At 37.7% G+C, this 17,347-nt stretch overlaps 1 long non-coding RNA gene across 1 annotated transcript; it reads left to right on the top strand.

Moving 5' to 3' along the window:
• The first annotated feature begins 8,862 nt into the window (after positions 1–8,862).
• Positions 8,863–12,036, top strand: LOC147793101 (uncharacterized). The gene is made up of 2 exons (XR_015420273.1): positions 8,863–11,760; positions 11,865–12,036. It is a non-coding gene; the product is annotated as an uncharacterized LOC147793101 (long non-coding RNA).
• The last annotated feature ends 5,311 nt before the right edge of the window (positions 12,037–17,347 follow it).

Here is a 17,347-nt window from a genome sequence, read left to right as displayed (position 1 = left end):
AAAAAATCGAGTAACTGTCCATGTTTTAAGAATCTTTTGTGGGGAATGATTAGGAATGATGATTTAGAATAGAATGTTGAAGAAACGGAGAGTATAAAGGAGTAAAAAAGTGCTTAAAATCGAAACCCTAATTCGGAAACCCGAAACTGGGACGTTTGAAACACGTGCTAAAATAATCTAGTAACTGTCCATGTTTTTCAAAACTTTCGTGGGGAATGATTAGACATGATGATTTAGAACAGAATGTCGAAGAAACAGAGGGTATAAAGGAGTAAAAAAATGCTTGAAATCGTAACCCTAATTCGGAAACCCCAAACCGGTACGATTCAAATAAGTACTACAAAAACCGAGTAACTGTCCATATTTTTCGACACTTTTATGGGGAATGATTAGGCATGATGATTTAGAAGAGAATGTCGAAGAAACCGAGTGTATAAAGCAGTAAAAAGTGCTTAAAATCGAAATCCTAATTCGGAAATTCCAAACCGGAACGTTTGAAACACGTGCTAAAAAAACCGAGTAACTGTCCATGTTTTAAGAACCTTTTATGGGGAATGATTAGGCATGACAATTTAGAATAGAATGTCGAAGAACCGGACTGTATAACGCTATAAAAAAGTGCTTAAAATCGAAACGCTAATTCAAAAACCCCAAACCAGGACGTTTGAAACTCGTGCTAAAAAACCGAGTAACTGTCCATATTTTACGGAAATTTTGTAGGGAATGATTAGGCATGATGATTTATAAGAGAATTTCGAAGAAACGGAGTGTATAAAGCAGTAATAAAAGTGCTTAAAATCAAACCCTAATTCGGAAACCCTAAACCGGGACGTTTAAAACTCGTGCTAAAAAACCAAGTAACTGTCCATGTTTTAAGAAACTTTAGGGGGGAATGATTAGGCATGATGATTTAGAATAGAATGTCGACGAAACGGAGTGTATAACGCTGTAAAAAAGTGCTTAAAATCGAAACCCTAATTCGGAAACCCCAAACTGGGACGTTTGAAACACGTGCTATAAAAACTGAGTAACTGTCCATGTTTTAAGAAACTTTTGTGGGGAATGCTTAGGCATGATGATCTAGAATAGAATGTCGAAGAAACGGAGTGTATAAAGCACTAAAAAAGTGCTTGAAATCGAAATCCTAAATCGGAAACCCCAAACCGGGACGTTTGAAACACGTGCTAAAAAACTGAGTAACTGGCCATGTTTTAAGAACCTTTTGTGGAGAATGATTAGGTATGATGATTTATAAGAGCATTTCGAAGAAACTGAGTGTATAAAGAATTAAAAAGTACTTAAAATCGAAACCCTGATTCGGAAGCCCCAAACCAGGACGTTTAAAACTCGTGCTAAAAAACCGAGTAACTGTCCATGTTTTAAGAAACTTTAGGGGCGAATGATTAGGCATGATTATTTAGAAGAGAATGTCGAATAAACCGAGTGTATAAAGAAGTAAGAAGTGCTTAAAATCGAAATCCTAATTCGGAAACCCCAAACCGGGACGTTTGAAACACGTGCTAAAAAACTTATTAATTGTCCATGTTTTAAGAACTTTTTTTGGAGAATGATTAGGCATGACGATTTAGAATAGAATGTCGAAGAAATGGAGGGTATAAAGCAGTAAAAAATTTCTTAAAATCCAAACCCTAATTCAGAAACCCCAAACCGGGACGTTTGAAAAACGTGCTAAAAAAACCGAGTAACTGTCCATGTTTTAATAAACTTTTGTGGGGAATGCTTAGGCATGATGATTTAGAATAGAATGTCGAAGAAATGGAGTGTATAAAGCACTAAAAAAGGGCTTCAAATCGAAACCCTAATTCGGAAACCCCAAACCGGGACGTTTGAAACACGTGCTATAAAAACCGATAAACTGTCCATGTTTTTCGAAATTTTTGTGAGGAATGATTAGGCATGATGATTAAGAATAGAATGTCGAAGAAACGGAGTGTATAAATCAATAAAAAATTGCTTAAAATTTAAACCCTAATTCGGAAACCCCAAACCGGGACGTTTGAAACAAATGCTAAAAAACTGAGTAACTGTCCATGTTTTAAGAACCTTTTGTGGGGAATGATTAGGCATGATGATTTATAAGAGAATGTCGAAGAAAATGAGTGTATAAAGAAGTAAAAAAGTGCTTAAAATTGAAATCCTGATTCGGAAACCCCAAACTGGGACGTTTGAAACACGTGCTAAAAAACTGAGTAACTGTCCATGTTTTAAGAAACTTTTGTGGGGAATGCCTAGGCATGATGATTTAAAATAGAATGTCGAAGAAACGGAGTGTATAAAGCACTAAAAAAGTGCTTAAAAGCGAAATCCTAATTCGGAAACCCCAAACCGGGACGTTTGAAACACGTGCTAAAAAACCGAGTAACTGTCCATGTTTTAAGAAACTTTTGTGGGGAATGCTTAGGCATGATGGTTTAGAATAGAATGTCGAAGAAACGGAGAGTAGAAAGCACTAAAAAAGTGCTTCAAATCGAAACCCTAATTCGGAAACCCAAAACCGGGACGTTTGAAACACGTGCTATAAAAACCAATAAACTGTCCATGTTTTTCGAAATTTTTTTGAGGACTGATTAGGCATGATGATTGAGAATAGAATGTCGAAGAAACGGAGTGTATAAATCAATAAAAAAAAAGTGCTTAAAATTTAAACCCTAATTCGGAAACCCCAAACCGGGACATTTGGAACACGTGCTAAAAACCCGAGTAACTGTCCATGTTTTTCGCAACTTTTTTATGGAATGACGAGGCATGATGATTTAGAATAGAATTTCGAAGAAACGGAGTGTATAAAGCAGTAAAATTTGCTTAAAATCGAAACCCTAATTCGAAAACCCCAAACCGGGACGTTTGAAACACGTGCTATAAAAACCGATAAACTGTCCATGTTTTTTGAAATTTTTGTTAGGAATGATCAGGCATGATGATTAAGAATAGAATGTCGAAGAAACGGAGTGTATAGATCAATAAAAAAAGTGCTTAAAATTTAAACCCTAATTCGGAAACCCCAAACCGGGACGTTTGAAACACGTGCTAAAAAACCGAGTAACTGTCCATGTTTTTCGCAATGTTTTTTAGAGAATGATGAGGCATGATGATTTAGAATAGAATTTCGAAGAAACAGAGTGTATATAGCAGTAAAAAAGTGCTTAAAATCGAAACCCTAATTCGAAAACCCCAAACCGAGACGTTTGAAACTCGTGCTAATAAAACCGAGCAACCGTACATGTTTTTCAAAACTTTTGTGGGCAATTATTAGGCATGATGATTTAGAATTGAATGTTGAAGAAATGGAGTGTATAAAGCAGTAAAAAAGTGCTTCAAATCGAAACCCTAATTCGGAAAATCCAAATCGGGACGTTGAAACACGTGCTAAAGAAACCGAGTAACTTTCCATGTTTTAAGAAACTTTTTTGGGGAAGGATTAGGCATGATGATTTAGAATAGAATGTTGAATAAAAAGAGTTTATAAAGCAGTAAAAAAAGGGCTTAAAATTGAACTCTATTTCGGAAACTTCAAACTGGGACGTTTCAAACACGTTCTAAAAAACCGATAAACTATCCATGTTTTTCAAAACTTTTGTGGGGAATGATTAGGAATGATGATGAAGAATAGAATGTCGAAGAAACGGAGTGTATAAAGCAGTAAAAAAGGGCTTAAAATTGAAACCCTAATTTAGAAACCCCAAACCGGGACGTTGGAAACACGTGCTAAAAGACCAAGTAACTGTTCATGTTTTTCGAAACTTTTGTAGGGAATGATGAGGCATGATGATTTAGAATAGAATTTTGTAGAAACGAAGTGGATAAAAAAATAAAAAAGTGTTTAAAATCGAAACCCTAATTCGGAAACCTGAAACCAAGACGTTTGAAACACGTTCTAAAGAAACCGATTAACTTTCCATGTTTTAAGAAACTTTTGTGAGGAATAATTAGGCATGATGATTTAGAATAGATTGTCGAAGAAACAAAGTGTATAAAGAAGTAAAAAAGTGCTTAAAATCGTACCCCTAATTCGGAAACCCCAAACCGGGACGTTTGAAACATGTGCTAAAATAACCGAGTAACTGTCCATATTTTTTGAAACTTTTGTGGGAAATGATTAGGCATGATGATTAAGAATAGAATGTCGAAGAAACGGAGTGTATAAAGCAGTAAAAAAGTGCTTAAAATCGAAACCCTAAACCGGGTCGTTTGAAACACTTGCTAAAAAAATCCGAGTAACTATCCATGTTTTAAGAAACTTTTTTGGGGAATGATTAGGCATGATGATTAAGAATAGAATGTCAAAGAAACGGAGTGTATAAAGCAGTAAAAAAGTGCTTAACATCGAAAAAAAATGTTTCGTTCCTCCTTCCAACTAACGTTTCTAGTTGATCAATACAGATATATGTGGACCAATTAACCCTGAGTCCTTAAGCGAAAATAGGTATTTCATTTCCTTTATCAATGATCACTCACGAAAAACTTGGGCTTACTATCTAAAAGGAAAATCCAAGGCATTTGAGGTGTTAAAAAATTTCAAAGTAATGGTGGAGAAGGAAACTGGTAGACACATCAAAGCTGTACGATCCGATAGATGTGGCTAGTATACTTCGACGGCTTTCATGGAGTACTTCGAGGAGCAAGGCATAAGGTGATTTTTAACCGCACCGTACACCCCTCAATAAAATGGTGTGGCCGAGAGAAAGAACCGGGCCATTCTCGACATGGTTATCACAATGCTTAAGAGAAAAAGGATGTCGAAGGAATTTTGGGCAGAAGCCGTGCAATGCACCATCTACGTACAAAATCGATGTCCACATGCAAAGTTAGATGATCAAACACCACAAGAGGCTTGAAACGGACAGAAGCCTGCAATTTCTCACCCTTAAAGTGTTCGGTAGTGTGGCTTATGCTCACGTACCGGACCAACGAAGAACGAAGCTCGAAGACAAAAGCAAAAGGTATATCTTTATTTGATATGATGAGAAGACAAAAGGATACAAGCTACTTGACCCGATCAGTAAGATGATGATAGTGAGTCACAATGTGCGAGTAAATGAAGCAAGCGAATGGGATTGGAACAATTCGACGGATGTCAACATCGAAGTAGGAGAATCATCAGTCGCTACACCAACAGACTCAGAAATTTTCAATGATGAAGATGAACCACGACAACCCAAAATGCGGAGTTTGCGAGTTTTGTATGACTCAACTAATGAGGTACACCTTGTATTTGTTAAATAAAAGCCATGTGCCTTATTTAGTTAGGTTTCTCAAAACATCTGAATTCACATGAATGGAAGAGCGTAATTCTAGGTGCCATTGTTTGGCGAATTTGAGCGAAGTCTTTGTCCACTTTCCTATTTTTGTATAATTGGTTTTTCTATTTTTGTAATTAGTATGGTTATTTAAACCGTTCAACTGAAGGAAAATAATATATCGAGTCTTCAGCAAATCTCAGCGAATCTCTCTCCCTCTCTCCTTTTACTTCCGCTAATTTTTCCTTCGAAGAAACCTTCGGCCAATTTTTGGTCGACATTGTTCTCCGAATTGCCAAAGTGAACAAGTGGTATCAGAGCCTCGTTGAAGCGATCGGTAGTATACCATCACAGAAGAGCAAACCTATCAACAATCAAGTTGAATAGCTCAAGTGGTTAGAGTGTTGATCCAACAACATACAGGTCTCAGGTTCGTTCGAGTAGAAGAAAATGCAAAGTGCAAAAATAAGCACATCGTGGGGTCCATCCTGAGCAGGCTCGCTCACTCCTCCACGCCGACGCCAAGTGCTGGCTTTGAGTTGTCGTTGAGCGAGTGATCAGGGAGAACTCTGGCTAAAAGGATTTTTTATTAATGACTTCAGGACGGGATATATATATGGTTCAGTCTACTAAATATAACCATCTACCATATATGGCTTTACGGCTTTACCGGATATGGCTTTACGGCTTTACCGGATATAGCCATTGGGGATATATGCGACGGCTTTACCGGATATGGCTTTACGGCTTTACCGGATATGGCTTTTTACGGCTTTACCGGATATAGCCATTGGGGATATATGCGACGGCTTTACCGGATATGGCTTTACGGCTTTACCGGATATGGCTTTACGGCTTTACCGGATATAGCCATTGGGGATATATGCGAGTGATCAGGGAGAACTCTGGCTAAAAGTAAAAGGATTAGCCATTGGGGAGGCTAAAAGGATTAGCCATTGGGGATATATGCGAGTGATCAGGGAGAACTCTGGCTAAAAGGATTTTTTATTGATAACTTCAGGACGGGATATATATATGGTTCAGTCTACTAAATATAGCTTTACCAGATTTAACCATCTACTATATATAGCTTTACCATATATGGCTTTACCAAATATAGCTTTACCGGATATAGCCATTGACCAAGCTATAAATACAGGGAGCACCGGATATAGCCATTGACCAAGCTATAAATACAGGGAGCAGACTCCATAACTCAACAATTCTCCCACTTGGAGACTGATCCTACACCATACCAATTAGGGCTTTGCATAGCTTTAATTTTCCAACATCAACACATTTTGTCAACATGTCTGCTGGATTCTTTGCACCCTCTATCTTCTCCAAACACATATCGCCTTCTTCCACTAACCTGCGAGTGAAATGGTACCGTCTTCTAATGTCATTTGTCCTTGAATGATAGACTGGGTTTTTCACCAACTGTATGGCACTCTGACTATCTGTATAAAGGATCTTCTTGCACTGCTTCCGGCCTAATTCTTCTAGATAGTCTGTCATCCATATCATCTCCTTTCAAGCTTCAGTTATGGCCACGTACTCAGCTTCAGTAGATGAAAGAGCAACGCATTTTTGAAGCTTGGACATCCAACTCACTACTGTTCCATCTATAGTGTAGATATACCCAGATGTGCTCTTGCTGGAGTCTACATCTCCACTCAGATCAGCATCCACAAAACCTTGCAGAACTACTTTGCCATTGCCATAACAAAGTGGAGTATTGGATGTACCTCTCAGATATCTCAGAAGCCACTTCACAGCTTCCCAATGTTCCTTCCCTGGATTTGCCATGTACTTGCTAACAACTCCCACTGCATGTGTTATGTCAGGTCTAGTGTAGACCATAGCATACATCAAACTCCCAACTGCAGAAGCGTACGGAACTGATGCCATGTGCTCACGTTCCTCAACTGTCTTGGGAGATTGCCCCTTTGACAATTTAATATGTGTTGGGTTTTATGTCCTAAAACTCATAGTTTGTAAACAAAGATATATTCTATTTTCAATAAAGTTATTATTGATGTTTATTCAGTAATAAATTGTTATTGAATAAAGTGAACTTTACGATCATTAATCTAAATCCAATAAACTAAGAACACTCTGGCTATAGTATGATTACTTGAACTATATGTAGAGACATAAGAGTGGATCAAGTTCAAGTATATAGTCAAAATGATCTATAGTATAAGGATAAGGCTGAGTACCTTATTCTGGGGACACTATGGATGCGGCCCACTTTTGTATATGATATAAACAATGTGATCATTAAATTGTGCATGTGGAGACATGTGAGTGGGGGCGTCCTATGCAATGAGTATTGCATAAGATCGGACCATGAAGAAAACCACTCTCACTTTATAAAGTCGTTTACTGTTGAGACTGATTTTCTTTTCATTCGATAACCTAGGTAACTCGGTTTTAATCCTGAGCTAACCATGAACTCCTGTTTATTCGGAATTATCCTTAGATTTGCATGGGTGAGAGTGGCTCTAGTTCGCCGACTCAACAGGCCTCCCATTTCAGGGGTAAGACTGGGTGAATGGCTGGGGACGTGGGGTGCAAGACGGAATTCACTCCTACCCACTTTTAGGGATAGAAGAAAGGTAGTTCCCTTAAGCACTGACTCCAGGTCTTGAACAAGGGGCCCCACCCTCTCATTGGCCTGAGAGGGATTCGGTTTACTGGTTGGACCACAAACCAATTGTTCATTAGAGGATCAGTGAGACATAAGGAACAAGAAATAACTTCAGGGGTAAAACGGTAAATTGACCCAGCTCTAGTTACGAACAACCTGTGAAGGATCGACTTACTAATCATGGTTATATCAGATGGACAGAAATATATCTATAGTGAGGGGAGTGCAACTACTAGGCTATAGTGGAGTGTCCTAGTAGTTAACGAATGTTGGTTAACCAGGTTAATGAGTTTAATCGGTTAATCTTGGATCGTTGGAGCCCATGATCTATAGGTCCATTAGGTCCCTCTGCTAGCTCATATCGGACTAAACCATAGAACAGTGTGACGAGTGAGTTCGAAGTGTTCGAATTCAAATTAGGGAATATGCGTTACATATATACGATATATTTAACCGCAATTTTGTTTTATTTACGAATTAAACGAAAAGAGAGAATCTGAGATATTTAAATAAAGATTTAAATATCTTAATCAATTATGTGTCGGAATTGATTGGGATTGGCATTTGAATTAATATTAAATATTAATTAAATAGTTTAATTAATCATTTAATGTTACTTTAATTTGAAATTCATTATTCAAATTAATTGTTGAATTAAAATGAAGAAAGTCAAAATGTTGACTTTCATCAAATGGAAAAATCCATGTTAGTGGAATTTTGAGATGTCAAAATTTGGTTTAACCAAACTTGCATGTTTGCCAAATAAACCCCACAAGTTTGAGTGGAATTTTGAGTGTCAAAATTTGGTTAACTCAAACATGCATGCTTGCCACATAATCCCAAACATTTGAGTGGAATTTTAAGTGTCAAAATTTGGTGATCTCAAGTTTGCATGAACATGCAAACTTGACTCTTTAAATAGAGTGATCATGATACTTGGAATGGATTCTTCATCTTGATGAAAAAACCTTGAAACAAACACTCTCTTTCACATATACAAAATCCCTCCCAAGTTTTGTCACTCACCGGATTCCACAATCCCGTTCTAAGGCCGGAGGATAGTGGAGAAGACACTAGTGGTGGTTCGAAACCGGTTCGTGAGGCAAAAGGAGTTTGAACTACAAAAGGTTAGTATTTAAACCCATTAAGTTTTAATACTTATGAACATGCTAGTTATTTACAATAATTGATGTTCTAAAAGTGCCTAAGATCCAAAATGCTTCCGCATGTGTTATACTAACACCAACAATTGGTATCAGAGCAAGTTTTAGGCACTTTATTTACATTAATTTGATCATGGTGGGTACCATTTCATGCATGAAATTTGTGGTTGCTAAAGTGGATGGTTTTGGTTTTGGCATTTTTTTTATGCTTCCATTTGATACAATTATTGTAATAAGCCTAAGGTGTATGGGCTTTAATGAATGAAGAAAGGTCTGTAATTTTTATGGAGTCATTAGAGTCCATTTTAGGTTGTAATTGATCGAAAATGGAAGAGATAAGCAAGCTGAACCGAAGAAGATGGAAGAGGCGGTTCGGGTGTTTTTTCTGTCGTTGGGGACCGATTGAACATTTTTAAGGGTTGGTTTGTCCAGTTCGTGATCCTCGGGAGCGGCTCAAGTTATTTTTAATTATTAATGTAATAATTTAGTTAATTGCTTGCTTTAAAATGCCAAAACCAACCCACTTTAGTGTGTTTAATTAATTATGCATTATGAATGTATGTTTTAATTAAAAAGAAAATGTATATGCATAAAGTATGTCATATAGATTTAAAATCCCACCATAGGCTAAGCATGTTTCATGCATTCCAAGTATGTTATAAGTGTTATAATGTATAGTATGCATGTCTTAGGGTTCCATGAGTGATAGATATAAATTGTTATATTATTGCATGGAATGGATGATTATATAAATTGTTATATAAATCATGTTATAGGTTATTTTCAACGTCATAAAATGAGGTAGACGTTAAAATCTATAATAAAGATAAGTGCATGCTCACTAAGGGTTAAGAACCGAGCACGATCAATTTTAACAGTTAAAAAGGGTCGATGTCTTATAAAATTACGGTTACGAGAAAGCTCACCTGGCACGATCTTGTCTAAGGCTGAAGGTACTTAAGTTGACGGTTTACGGAACACCTACTACCTGGAGATCGGACCAGTACTTGAGCTTAGTTAGCCCAGTTTTATGAGCATGCTTAAGTGATGTAAGATTTAGAAAAATCACCTAGACTTAAGTTATATTTAATTAGCCGGAATATACTTAAGTAATGAAGATACCCAACCGTCTAAAATACTTAGTGGGAGGAAAAAGGTGTATAAGATACATCGTTTTCTCTTCACGCTCTCTGTAAAATTCACACAGTGAGATTCATGCTCGGCCTCGTGTCGCCCTGGGAGCGTCCTCCATTCGGAAGGTATTTGCATGAGTCAATAACAAGGTGAATTGAGAAAGTATTTATAGTAAGTGGGAGAAGGAAGTCAACACGTCCTATGGTCTCCACCACTAGGTTGCACCGTGAGATTCCCATGTTCCGCCTGCATGTTGCCCTAGAGCAACTACCCATTCGGAGGGTCGTAACATGGGAGTCGGAACAACGCAAACTCCAGAAATGGATAGGATTTCTTAGGTCCATTCCTAACTTTGGCTTTTTCATTCGATAGCGTTGTTGGGACCGATTTCTGAGGTCTGAAATTGGTGGGTCACACTTGCGAAGAATTACTAAGAGTTAGTATATTCTTGACCAAAATAGCAATAACTAAAACACTATAGGAACAAGAGTTATTTTGGAATTAGTGTTTAAGTCAAGAATGTCTTGGTTTAGTGAATGAGTGATTGACTGCCCCTCGGTAGCAGTTGCTCTAACTCACTAAAGTATCGTTGCAAATTAATAATGATTTGGGTACATTATTACATTTGCTAAAACTGATTGGATTAAACAGGATTAAGTCAAATCACTAAGAGAATTTTCTTTATATCACAGCATGACAAACTCAATAGTACAATTACTCGCTTCTGAGAAATTAAACGGCGACAACTACTCAACTTGAAAATCAAACCTAAACACAATACTGGTCATTGATGATTTAAAGTTTGTTTTAACTGAGGAGTGTCCTCCAAACCCAAACTCAAATGCAAATCGAATAGCTCGGGATGCATATGACAGATGGATAAAAGCAAATGACAAAGCCCGAGTGTACATTCTAGCCAGCATATCTGATGTTTTGGCTAAGAAACACGATGTTATGGGTACTGCTAAAGAGATTATGGAATCTCTAAAAGGGATGTTTGGACAACCGTCCTTCTCCCTTAGACATGAAGCCATAAAATACATTTACAACTGCCGTATGAAAGAAGGGACCTCAGTAAGAGAACATGTCCTGGACATGATGGTCCATTTCAATGTGGCAGAAGAAAATGAAGCTGTCATTGATGAGAAGAGTCAAGTCAGTTTTATCATGATGTCTCTTCCGAAGAGCTTCTTCCAGTTCCGCACCAATGTGGTTATGAACAAAATAGAATATAACTTGACTGCTCTTCTCAATGAGCTACAGACTTATCAGTCCCTCTTAACAAACAAGGGACAAACAGGAGAAGCAAATGTTGCTATCTTCAAGAAATTACAATGAGGATCGTCCTCCAAAAATAAGTCTGGACCTTCAACTTCTAAAAGTGTTTTGATGAAAAAGAAGGGAAAAGGGAAAAATAAGATTCCTACTAACCGCAAGAACAAGGTTCAAAAAGCAGATAAAGGAAAATGTTTCCATTGCAACGAAAACGGGCACTGGAAGAGAAACTGCCCAAAATACCTTGCAGAGAAGAAAGCCGAAAAGACACAACAAGGTAAATATGATTTACTCGTTGTAGAAATGTGTTTAGTAGAGTATGACAACTCAACTTGGATACTAGATTCAGGAGCGACTAATCATATTTGTTCTTTTTACCAGGAAACTAGCTCCTGGAGAATGCTTGCGGATGGCGAGATAACACTCAGGGTTGGAACAGGAGAGGTTGTCTCAGCAAGATCAGTAGGAAATTTAAAGTTGTTTTTTGGAGATAGATTCATTATATTAGATAATGTACTTTTTGTTCCTGGAATGAAAAGAAATCTAATATCCATCTCTTGTTTATTAGAACAGTTGTATAAAGTATCTTTTGAAATCAATGAAGTGTTCATTTGCAAAAGAGGTATTCATATTTGTTCTGCAAAACTAGAAAACAACTTATATATGTTAAAACCGAGCAAAACAAAAGCTATTTTAAATACTGAGATGTTTAAAACAGCTGAAACTCAAAATAAACGACAAAAGATTTCTCCTAATACCTATCTTTGGCACTTAAGACTAGGCCACATTAATCTCAATAGGATTGAGAGATTGGTTAAAAGAGGACTTCTAAATAAGTTAGAAGACAATTCTTTACCTCCATGTGAGTCTTGTCTTGAGGGTAAAATGACTAAACGATCATTTTGCGAAAAAGGTTATAGAGCCAAAGAAACCTTAGAACTCGTGCATACAGATCTCTGTGGTCCAATGAATGTCAACGCACGAGGAGGGTATGAATATTTCATCAGTTTTATTGATGATTATTCAAGGTATGGCTATCTTTACCAAATGCATCACAAGTCCGAAGCTCTTGAAAAATTCAGAGACTATAAGATTGAGGTTGAGAATCTATTAGGTAAAACTATTAAAACACTTCGATCTGATCGAGGAGGAGAGTACATGGATTTAAGATTTCAGGACTATATGATAGAACATGGAATAAGGTCTCAACTCTCAGCCCCTGGTATGCCTCAACAAAATGGTGTATCAGAAAGGAGAAATAGAACTCTATTAGACATGGTTCGGTCTATGATGAGTTTCGCTCAATTACCTGATTCGTTTTGGGGATATGCAGTGGAGACTGCTACATACATTTTGAACATGGTTCCTACTAAGAGTGTTTCAGAAACACCTTATGAGTTATGGAAAGGGCGTAAAGGTAGTTTACGTCACTTCAGAATTTGGGGATGTCCAGCACATGTGTTGTTGCAAAATCCCAAGAAATTAGAACGTCGTTCAAAATTATGTCTATTTGTAGGATACCCCAAAGAGACGAAAGGTGGTTTGTTTTATGATCCTCAAGAAAATAGAGTGTTTGTATCAACGAACGCTACATTCTTAGAGGAAGACCACGTAAGAAATCATCAACCTCGTAGCAAACTAGTATTAAGTGAGATTTCTAAAGAAGCTACTGATAAAACAACAAGAGTTGTTGATCAAGCTGGTCCTTCAACCAGAGTTGTTGATGGAGCTGACACTTCTGGTCAATCACATCCTTCTCAAAAGTTGAGAATGCCTCGACGTAGTGGGAGGGTTATAACTCAACCCGATCGTTACTTGGGTTTGATAGAAACTCAAGTCATCATACCTGATGATGGCGTTGAGGATCCATTGTCCTATAAACAGGCAATGAATGATGTAGATAGAGATCAGTGGATTAAAGCCATGAATCTTGAAATGGAGTCAATGTACTTCAATTCAGTCTGGGAACTTGTAGATCAACCAGATGGGGTAAAACCTATTGGTTGCAAATGGATCTATAAGAGGAAACGAGACCAAACCGGTAAGGTACAGACCTTTAAAGCACGACTAGTAGCAAAGGGTTATACCCAAAGAGAGGGGGTGGACTATGAAGAAACCTTCTCACCTGTTGCTATGCTTAAATCAATTAGAATACTCTTGTCTATTGCCACATTTTATGATTATGAAATTTGGCAAATGGATGTTAAGACAGCTTTTCTAAACGGCGATCTTGAAGAGAGTATCTATATGGCTCAACCAGAGGGGTTCATTGAACAGGATCACGAGCAAAGGGTTTGCAAGCTTAAAAGATCCATTTATGGGTTGAAGCAAGCATCTCGATCCTGGAACATAAAGTTTGATACTGCGATCAAATCTTATGGCTTTAAACAGAATGTTGACGAACCTTGTGTTTATAAAAGGATAGTCAACTCTACAGTAGCTTTCCTGGTGTTGTACGTTGACGATATCCTACTCATTGGAAATGATGTGGGAATTCTGACTGACATTAAGCATTGGCTGGCGACACAATTCCAAATGAAAGATTTGGGAGAGGCTCAGTTTGTTCTTGGAATCCAAATTGTTCGGAATCGCAAGAACAAAACACTGGCATTGTCTCAAGCATCGTACATCGACAAAATGTTGATTCGATATAAGATGCAGGACTCCAACAAAGGATTATTACCTTTCAGGCATGGAGTTCATTTGTCGAAGGAACAAAGTCCTAAGACACCTCAAGAAGTTGAGGATATGAAACACATTCCCTATGCATCAGCAGTCGGTAGTCTGATGTATGCCATGCTATGTACCCGACCCGACATATGCTATGCTGTGGGAATTGTCAGCAGATATCAGTCCAATCCGGGATGTGCTCATTGGACTGCCGTTAAGAATATCCTCAAGTATCTTAGGAGAACGAGGGACTATATGCTAATGTACGGTGCTAAGGATCTGATCCTTACAGGGTACACTGACTCAGATTTTCAGACCGATGTAGATTCGAGGAAATCGACATCAGGATCTGTCTTCACTCTGAACGGAGGAGCAATAATATGGAGAAGCATAAAGCAAGGTTGCATTGCTGATTCCACCATGGAAGCTGAGTATGTTGCTGCTTGTGAAGCAGCGAAAGAATCTGTATGGCTTAGGAAGTTCTTAACTGATTTGGAAGTCGTTCCAAATATGCATCTTCCCGTCACTCTTTATTGTGATAACAGTGGAGCAGTTGCAAATTCAAAAGAACCAAGAAGCCATAAGCGAGGAAAACATATTGAGCGCAAATATCATCTCATAAGGGAGATTGTGCAACGAGGAGATGTGATCGTCACACAGATAGCTTCAGAACACAACATTGCTGATCCATTTACAAAGCCCCTCACGGCTAAAGTGTTTGAAGGGCACCTAGTGAGTCTAGGACTACGAGTTATGTAATCTAGGGCAAGTGGGAGAAAAGGCATGAGTATGTGATGCCCAAGTTTATTGTATTTCTCTCTACTCAACGTTATAAAACCCCACTAGAGTTTTAGTCCAAGTGGGAGTTTGTTGGGTTTTATGTCCTAAAACTCATAGTTTGTAAACAAAGATATATTCTATTTTCAATAAAGTTATTATTGATGTTTATTCAGTAATAAATTGTTATTGAATAAAGTGAACTTTACGATCATTAATCTAAATCCAATAAACTAAGAACACTCTGGCTATAGTATGATTACTTGAACTATATGTAGAGACATAAGAGTGGATCAAGTTCAAGTATATAGTCAAAATGATCTATAGTATAAGGATAAGGCTGAGTACCTTATTCTGGGGACACTATGGATGCGGCCCACTTTTGTATATGATATAAACAATGTGATCATTAAATTGTGCATGTGGAGACATGTGAGTGGGGGCGTCCTATGCAATGAGTATTGCATAAGATCGGACCATGAAGAAAACCACTCTCACTTTATAAAGTCGTTTACTGTTGAGACTGATTTTCTTTTCATTCGATAACCTAGGTAACTCGGTTTTAATCCTGAGCTAACCATGAACTCCTGTTTATTCGGAATTATCCTTAGATTTGCATGGGTGAGAGTGGCTCTAGTTCGCCGACTCAACAGGCCTCCCATTTCAGGGGTAAGACTGGGTGAATGGCTGGGGACGTGGGGTGCAAGACGGAATTCACTCCTACCCACTTTTAGGGATAGAAGAAAGGTAGTTCCCTTAAGCACTGACTCCAGGTCTTGAACAAGGGGCCCCACCCTCTCATTGGCCTGAGAGGGATTCGGTTTACTGGTTGGACCACAAACCAATTGTTCATTAGAGGATCAGTGAGACATAAGGAACAAGAAATAACTTCAGGGGTAAAACGGTAAATTGACCCAGCTCTAGTTACGAACAACCTGTGAAGGATCGACTTACTAATCATGGTTATATCAGATGGACAGAAATATATCTATAGTGAGGGGAGTGCAACTACTAGGCTATAGTGGAGTGTCCTAGTAGTTAACGAATGTTGGTTAACCAGGTTAATGAGTTTAATCGGTTAATCTTGGATCGTTGGAGCCCATGATCTATAGGTCCATTAGGTCCCTCTGCTAGCTCATATCGGACTAAACCATAGAACAGTGTGACGAGTGAGTTCGAAGTGTTCGAATTCAAATTAGGGAATATGCGTTACATATATACGATATATTTAACCGCAATTTTGTTTTATTTACGAATTAAACGAAAAGAGAGAATCTGAGATATTTAAATAAAGATTTAAATATCTTAATCAATTATGTGTCGGAATTGATTGGGATTGGCATTTGAATTAATATTAAATATTAATTAAATAGTTTAATTAATCATTTAATGTTACTTTAATTTGAAATTCATTATTCAAATTAATTGTTGAATTAAAATGAAGAAAGTCAAAATGTTGACTTTCATCAAATGGAAAAATCCATGTTAGTGGAATTTTGAGATGTCAAAATTTGGTTTAACCAAACTTGCATGTTTGCCAAATAAACCCCACAAGTTTGAGTGGAATTTTGAGTGTCAAAATTTGGTTAACTCAAACATGCATGCTTGCCACATAATCCCAAACATTTGAGTGGAATTTTAAGTGTCAAAATTTGGTGATCTCAAGTTTGCATGAACATGCAAACTTGACTCTTTAAATAGAGTGATCATGATACTTGGAATGGATTCTTCATCTTGATGAAAAAACCTTGAAACAAACACTCTCTTTCACATATACAAAATCCCTCCCAAGTTTTGTCACTCACCGGATTCCACAATCCCGTTCTAAGGCCGGAGGATAGTGGAGAAGACACTAGTGGTGGTTCGAAACCGGTTCGTGAGGCAAAAGGAGTTTGAACTACAAAAGGTTAGTATTTAAACCCATTAAGTTTTAATACTTATGAACATGCTAGTTATTTACAATAATTGATGTTCTAAAAGTGCCTAAGATCCAAAATGCTTCCGCATGTGTTATACTAACACCAACAATATGATTTGCCAAGGGGGTAGTCCTGGGTTTAGCGTTATTCATCTTGAATTTGGACAACACCTTCTCAATGTACTGCTCTTGGGATAGATTTAATGTGCCAGCAGATCTATCTCGAGAAATCCTCATCCTAAGGATCTGCTTCGCTGCACCTAAATCTTTCATCTCAAATACTGAAGACAAGCTTGCCTTCAGGTGGTTTATCTCCCTCATACTTGATCCAGTAATTAGTATATCATCCACATACAGGAGTAGAAACACATAAGAATCAGTGTATTTCTTGAGGTAGCAACACTGATCCTTTTCACTTCTGTGGAAACCACTCTTGCTCATGAAGGAGTCAAACTTCTTGTACCATTGTCTCGGTGCTTGTTTCAGTCCATACAAGCTC

Source organism: Cucurbita pepo, chromosome 3, assembly GCF_057944985.1.
Source record: "Cucurbita pepo subsp. pepo isolate OVF chromosome 3, ASM5794498v1, whole genome shotgun sequence".
Taxonomy (NCBI): Eukaryota; Viridiplantae; Streptophyta; class Magnoliopsida; order Cucurbitales; family Cucurbitaceae; genus Cucurbita; species Cucurbita pepo.
This window is presented reverse-complemented; position numbering and strand designations above follow the sequence as displayed.